A 7,954-nucleotide genomic window follows, 5' to 3' on the forward strand; every position below is an offset into this window, starting at 1 on the left:
GGCAATTAAACTTCCTTCCCCTCATTACATAGAGCTCTCAGCTGAAGTCAACATAAGCGACATCCAGTCACCTGTTGTCCCCATTATGAGTATGTGGGATGAAGCCCACAGGCCCTACAGAGACCTGCCTCTTAGGAGCCTCCTTCCAGTCACAGGAGACACTTCGTCTCCAGTGCCTGTGGAGCTGAGCATGTTTCCACCAATGACACATCCATTAATCTTGTACTTGCAAACTGTTCATCAGAGTCTATCACACAAAACTCTAAAGCTCCATGGGCTTGCTCTCCTGTGTGTTTCCTGCAACATGGCTTCAGCATGAATGTATTTCATCATTGAATATTCTCCTCTTGGAAATGTGTTCTGTATTTTCAGTCAGCCATATTCTTTTATGGAGATGAATCCAAACCACCAAACTCTCAATGAAACCTTCGAACTATCTTTTGAGAGTGTGAACCAATTTTTGTTGTTACAGATACTGTTGGAAGCAAAGGCTTGGGAATCAGAAAACACAGATTCTATGGCCAGTAAATTCTGCCATTTACAGGCTGTGTGGCCTTGGGGAAGGCTGAGTTTCACTTCTCTGGTCTTGTTCTTTCATCTGTAACATAGATATAACAATGTGTTCTGTCGAAGGTTGATCAAATGAGATCACATGGGTGGGAGCAGCATGAAGTACAATAGTATGGCTTGAATTACCATGCCAAATATAACAGCAACTGCCTGATTTTTCCATAAGGCTCAATCCTTTTGAAATAATTGAGAGAGGAAGTGAAAAGAAAAAGGGGAAGTGGCTTCTGTAGTCAGATGCTACCTCCTGGTCTCAAATAACAGCTGTAACTGGCATGGCACAGACTGTATTATGATCGTTTTAATTTAGCAGCAAGGCAGCTTCAGATTACTTGCTCAAATCCATATTTTAAAAGTTAGCATTGGTCTACAGCCATGCTACCCTGAACAAGCCCGATCCGGTCTGATCTTGGAAGCTAAGCAGGGTCGGGCCTGGTTAGTACTTGGATGGGAGACCACCTAGGAAGACCAGGTGCAGTAGGCATAAAAAATAAATTAAAAAAATATAAGAGATTGTAAGCTGACAAGGTCCTTGCAATCTGTGAGGTCAACCAAGGGTTGCCTTACCTAAAAAATAAAAATAAATAAAAAATTAAAATTAAAAAATAATAAAATAAAATAAAACTTAGCATTGTACTCTCCCCGCTCGCTATACTGTACAGCCTCTCATATTTGTCAAGAGCACAGACCTAGGTGTCAAGAGACCTGAAATCTATGCTTGGCTCTGCCACAGTGTTCTATGGGATAAAGTAACCCTTCTGAACCTTGCTGAATCTTCAGATTTGATGGATTTCATTCGGAAATTGATTTGGAAAGATTTATCATACCTATGAATATTTATATCTTTTGCTACAATAATTACATATTCGAAAAGCTATTTTAAGGACATAATCCTAAACAGGATAAAATGTTTTAGGTACAAAGATGTTGTCATAGTGCAATTAACAATAGCAAAAAAGGAAGGATTAATCAAAATGTTTAACCATAGCATATCTTCATTATTAAATTATATGCTCTTATTTAAAATGTTGATTTGGAATACTAAGCAATAATATTTAATAAATAATATTTAATAAATAATGTTAAGCAAAATAAAAATAAAGATAACAAGACATGTGAATATCCTTATTTTTAATCCTATGCACAGGAAAGAAAGACTAAGAAAACTACTTACCAACAATATTGCCAACAGTCATGCTTCGATGAAAGTGGGTAATTTTTATTTTTAGTTTTTATTTTTTTTATTGTTTGAATTCAATTTTTAGCTTTCCTCTATTTCACAAATTTGCTCTAATGTTTACTTATTATGCTGTAAATAAATGAAGTCTAAGCCATAATACCAGAGGTGGAACTAGACAAAGTCTAGAATCATCTGTTTCAATGTTAAAGATTTATCCTTCTAAAAATAGTTTCAACATAAAGGTCTGTGATTAAAATAAGTTTCACAGCAAGAAATCACTAATAAAAGACAATGGCTATAGAATGCTGTGTCTAAACACGTGGAATCCTGTGGGGTATGTCTAAGAGGACACGCTCTGGCTGTTCCCACACCACTGATGCCTGTTTCCACACCACTCCCTGAAGTGACAGGTCAGGGTATGTCCAGTGAAACATAGTGATTAGGGTGGCTGAATATAAATCTTGCTGAGAGCTAGCGTCCAACAAAGGAGCCAGTAGTAATAAGTATGGCTCAATGTTTGTGAGATTCATCAAAGCAGTCTACATAAATGCTAGCTTATGAAACTCTTTCAGTGTGAATTGGTTTTCACGGCGATGTCATGCGACGTCAGAAGGCTATTTTGGCATGTAATAATTCCATAGAAGTGCGAGGTACATTTTGTCCTCCATAAGGCTCAGAATGACCTAATGCTTTGGAGGGCTAATGAATTTTTCAAAATGTCTTAAAAGCCAGTTCTGGAATGGCATTTTGATCTGCATCCACCACTGTAAGTTTATGTCTGAATTTTTCTGAAGACTTGAGCCAAGGGTGATGATGGCACTTCAGGCCACAGTCCAGAGCTATCAGCCAAGTGGCAAGGACACAATTACAGATCCACTGAAATTACTTCTGATTCATGCAGGGCTCTGTTAGAATATTACAAAGCAAATTCATAGTGAAATAATAGAAGAAATATTCAGCTACAGGATAATATTCTCTCTCTTATTTATCTTTTCTGTGACCTTTATATATTTCCCAAGACCAGGCTTTCAAACTGTCCACAATCTAAAAACAAACAAACAAAAATTTCTCCCTATGATCTTGGTAGATACTCAAAACATAAAACCTGAATCAAAGTTTAGGCTCGCATTAATCCACAGGGATTAGTGGAAACACCGCTCACCTTTTCCAGAAAGAATCCAGCCCTCCAAAAGGTGGTGGCTCTCAGTCTGTTTCTATTGTAGCCGCCAAAGGGTGAAAAAATCCTACCCAGTATTTCAGCCAGCAAATGCTGTATGCAAACCAAACCAGGCTGCTAAGGGTGAGGGAGAAGACAGGTGCTTTAAAAAGCAGAGAATGGGGGCTGGGAGGATAAAGACTTGCCCCTTTGCTTCCCTGGAGAGGGGCCCAGGGACACTGTCTCCCAGGGGAACAGCCAGAGCATGTCCTCTTAGACATACCCACAGCAGGGAGCAGCTGATCTGTCCACCTGCTATGACTCTTCTGTCTTCCCAGAGCCATGTGCCAGTTTGGCCAGTTGCTAGACCACTTGCTAGCGAATCTGTGTATGAAGAGTGCAAAGATGAGCAAAATGCTTCAATGTGCAAGATGAATTTAGACAATTCCTTTTTCCTTCTTTTCCATTTTGGAGAGCGAGGGGCAAGCACACACATAGCTCTTCTGCAACCTTTAAGTAACCGATAGATAATTTTTCACAGCAATGCAGTTGGACCTTATTGACTTGATATGCCTCTTAAAAAAAAAAAAAAAGCCACTCATCCTAAAAGTCCTGTTCTTCTACCTGAAGAAGAATGATTCCTATGAGTGGGAACCCTTCCATATAAACCTTTCAAATAATTGAAAGTCCCCTCCCTCTCAGGTTTTTCTTAGGGATCTTATTTTACTGGCCCATGGTCATTACTGCAGCTTTGCTGTGGAGTCCAATCTTCATGCAAGATTCTTGCCTTACAGTTTCTTTCATTCTAAAAACACTTTGCTCTCTTTATGCTTAGCACAGTCATGGCTAAGAAGCATATGAAACATTAGATGCTGGATAAACTGACTGGTGTGTTTGGTCCCCTTCTATTGACTGGCCCCCACAAGCTGAGAGAATGTCTTTCCCTCATCATTTTATAAGGAACAGACTTAAATCTGCCATGACAGGAAATGAAGTAAAGAAGATATATATGCAGCAGTTCATTAAGATTCATGGCAAGGTCTGAACTGATACAGCCTACCCTGGTGGTTTTATGGATGTCATCAGCATTGACAAGACTGTAGAGAATTTCCATCTGATCTATGACACTAAGGGTGCCTTTGCTGTTTGGTTAACATATGAGGAGGTCAAGTACAAGTTATGCAAAATAAGAAAGATCTTTGTAGGCATAAAAAAAAAAATCCCTCATCTGGTGACCCATGGTGCTCAAACCATACATTACCCCGATCCTCTCCTCAGAGTGAAAAACGCCATTCAGATTGACTTGGAGACTGGCAAGATTACCAATTTCAACAAGTTTTTCTAACCAAGCCTTCATAGATCTGATTTTTCTGGGCAATCTAATACCCAATTAACCTCCTAAGAGTTCTTAAAAGGAAAGATTACCTTTCCCTGGAAACCAAAGCCCAAAGCCATAGAGCTCAAATAGAAATGGATCAGGGATACTGCCAGAGATTTTGAGTAGCCTACTCTGGGACCCATGGCAGGGCAGCCATGTATGATTGTGCAGGCTGCATACTGCAGAAACCAAGAGGGACCCAGTCATATCAAAGTCCATGTGAAAGATGCCTTCTGAATATATCAGCCCTGACTCTCCCCAGTTTCTTTTCAAAGTAGACACCAAACTCCATGACTCTCCCATAAATTCCAAGGTTCAAAAAGAATCAACAACCAAGGCGACACCATGCAGTTTACCTCTCTGGTCCCCAGATGTTCTTTCTTCTTTTGCAGCATTCACCCAGAAATAGGTATTCCTCTCTCACCCTTTTCTCTGCTCAGTTAGCACTACAGGATGGAGTGGATGTAAGGGAAGAGTGATGCCTCCATCACCAAGACACCATTGCTTACAAGAGCTCCCCAGACTAGTACGCCAAACCCAAAACAATATTACCATCTGCCCGAATAAATGTTACATAGAAACAAACACCAAAACTGTTGCCTTTTAACCAAGTTAACATAAAAATATTCACCAAATCACTGATTAAAGGGTGTCCTTGCTCACCTGATCACATCATCCAAGGCCCAAGATGTTGTCTGAATGGTAGTGATCAATTCTTTATCTTCGAGGCAGACCAATCCAGTCTATGAGATTTACACTGAAAAAGTCTGGGTCTTCTCCACAGGCCCTGAGGCTGAGGCAATCACAGCTCCTGGTCTAAAAGCTTCTGCAGTGAGAAATGGAGTTGACTCCAGGACTAAAGCAATCAAGGGCTATTTTCTCATCAGCTCCTGGGGGGCGGGGCTCCACATTTACAGAAGTGCTTTGGATTCCTGAGTTTCCTGCTCAAGGATGCTCTGGCAAGAGGCACAGTCTCAAGTGTACCAGTTCTCATTTATGGGGAGGGAACTGATCCCGTGGTCTATAATCAGGATGAGCTCAGCTCCCCAAATGAAACTGCTCCTCCAGCATCTCCATCATGACTAGTCCTTACCACAGCGGCCCTTTAAAAGGCATGGAATATTCACTTTAAAGATGCTTTTTATTGAAACACATGACCTTCTTCCTATAAGGGAAATCAGGAAGAATGTATTCCTCCAATTTCTAATCAAGATGATTATTCTGCACACATGCTGCAGTGTTTTCTTTCTTTTTTAAAACCCCATCTCCTCTATAAACTCTAAAGTAGTTGTTTATTTAGAGTTTTGAATGTGTTTTCTTTTCTCTATGCCACATATCTCAGAGTATAAGTTGACATTTAGGTCACCCACAACTTTTCTTCTCTAGAAGTCCACATATTGACCAATACTCACTGCAGATATAAGTCCTTCACTTGCAGCTGTCACTGCTGAAGTGGCAGATGCACTCCCCAGACTGTAGTGGTGACCTTGTCCCCACCCTTTCTTTTAAAACAGCATTCCTAGGGCACTGATATGCCCTGTATACTTCCGGCAGCTGACACTCCCCACTACACACACCCAAAGCTGGCTCATGACCTACATCTTAGGGCATGTAGGTTTAGTGTCCCCCACCCTTGAACAGCTGCTTGAATTGCATCAGCTGGTGGGGTCTGGGCAGTAGCAGAGGTTCAGAAGCTAGTGTACACCGTGTGGGGACCCTGGCTTCCTGCCAGACAGAGCCCCAGGCATCTGAGTTCCTATTTACCTCATTTTTTCCTCCAAAGTTCATGGGAACTTGAACTGTTTACTACTGTCTCAGCCTGAATATTTTTCTGAGCTAGCCACTATGAAATTGGAGGACATTCCCCAAATTACAGTCTAGGGCAGGAAGCCTTCATTCCCTACCTGCCTTCGATTTCTCTTACTATAGAAACGTGTAACTAAGAATGACTAAGGCACCACCATAGAAGTGGCATAACTAAAGATGGAAAGCATGGCAAAAACTTAAGGGTGAACCAGGAACTACAGAATTTGATCTCTGTCCCTGTTCCATCTCAGAATGGGCAGGTGGAAGAAAAGCCAGGTGGGTGATGGCAGGAAAAAAAGAAAATTCGTTTTCACTTTCATTTCTAGTTCTAGCAGTGAGAGTACAGATCAGAAATCTAGCTGGCTTCTTACATAGGAAAATGAACTCAGGCAACAAATATCACCTTTTGACTGCCATTTCTATTGCCTCGAGGTCTAGCTCTATAGTGCTTATTCTACTCTCTTGATTGTTTTAACAATAATTGTGTCAATTCCCTATTTGTCAAGAAGTTACTATTTCTGGAAACTGTGTGTGGCAAGAGTGACTACGTTCTTGCTGCTCTTCACCTTTGGCCGAAGTATTTTTTTACAAAGAAGCTCCAGGTACCAGAGCCTGTCCCATCAAGGAAGAAGGCAGGTCCCCTAGAGAAGCAGGAGAAGAGCTCCAGGAGCAATCTCTCTGAGGTCACAATTAAGGTTTACTTTTGCCATTTATGATAAATTCTACCTATTCTCAGGAATGAAAGGTGGGCATCAGAAAGAGATATTTAAGGAAAAGGGAGATGGGATTATGTTAATGAATCTGCTTCATTTTAAGGACTAGCAAAACCAGACTGGGATGATAAACAGAAGTGAGAGAATGCTCCCCCAATTTCAACAGAAATAAGCTCCAAACTACCTGATAAAAATTCAAAAACATCTTTTCCCCTTCAAAGATTTCTGCTCAACCCAAGGGACTGTCCTAGGATGAGAGCTTCTCCTCACAATGATAGATAAATAATAAATGCTCCTAGTTGGGGGAAAAAATGAACACAAATAATTTCTTCAGAGTTTTGATTATTAAAGATTTTATCTATGGCTAATAGAAATTCTATTTTGGAATTTTAAACTCCTTTACCCTATTGAAATTAGCTAGCTCCAACGATAATGAGGTTATGTTAAGACTTTGGAAGGAACACTGACTATTACGAACCAGCCAAATATATATATATGTAATACCTACAGAATATCGAAGCAAGAAGTCAAGTAAGTAGCAAAAGACCTGCCTATTAGACTTTTTTAGGTATCATGTAGATAAATCTCTATTAACTTCTGATGGAAAACAGCTTAAACATAAAACCTAAATTCTATCGAATTCTGGCCTAATAAAGCTTAAGTGAAAACTAACATGATAATTTTCTTCTCCTTAAAATGTTTTCCAAAACTTAGCCTAATTTTTTTAAATCCTATCATTTTCTTATGAATAAACTCATAACTAAATGCTATAATTATTGAGTTAATTTTTTCTCTTAAATGAAAGGTTATCTACTACAATATTTGAATGCTACATTTTAAGCAAAAAAATTTTTTACCTAGAAAATGTAATTTGTCAGGGAAAATGTGACACTAAAAGTGACTCAAACACCTTTACTATAGCTGAATATGAAAGGCTAATTGGGATCTCTAACAAGAAACCTATCCCAAGAAAACAAAATTAGCAGTAATTGTGCTTCTAGCGAAAGCAGAAGACCAAGAACAGTATTTCAAACAACCACTTCTTTTCCCTGTCTTTCTTTTTAATGATGTAGAGCAATTGCTCGTCTAATGAAGGGACTCGGTAAATAAACTTACAGATGACTCTCAACTGATTACTCTGAAATAGACACTCT

General features: G+C 39.6%; 2 pseudogenes; both read left to right on the plus strand.

Moving 5' to 3' along the window:
* The first annotated feature begins 932 nt into the window (after nt 1-932).
* LOC112485182 lies at nt 933-1,051 on the plus strand (annotated as a pseudogene).
* A 2,721-nt stretch (nt 1,052-3,772) lies between these two features.
* On the plus strand, nt 3,773-4,248 carry LOC102892119 (annotated as a pseudogene).
* The last annotated feature ends 3,706 nt before the right edge of the window (nt 4,249-7,954 follow it).

This window comes from Pteropus alecto, unplaced genomic scaffold (assembly GCF_000325575.1).
Source record: "Pteropus alecto unplaced genomic scaffold, ASM32557v1 scaffold95, whole genome shotgun sequence".
Classification (NCBI taxonomy): domain Eukaryota; kingdom Metazoa; phylum Chordata; class Mammalia; order Chiroptera; family Pteropodidae; genus Pteropus; species Pteropus alecto.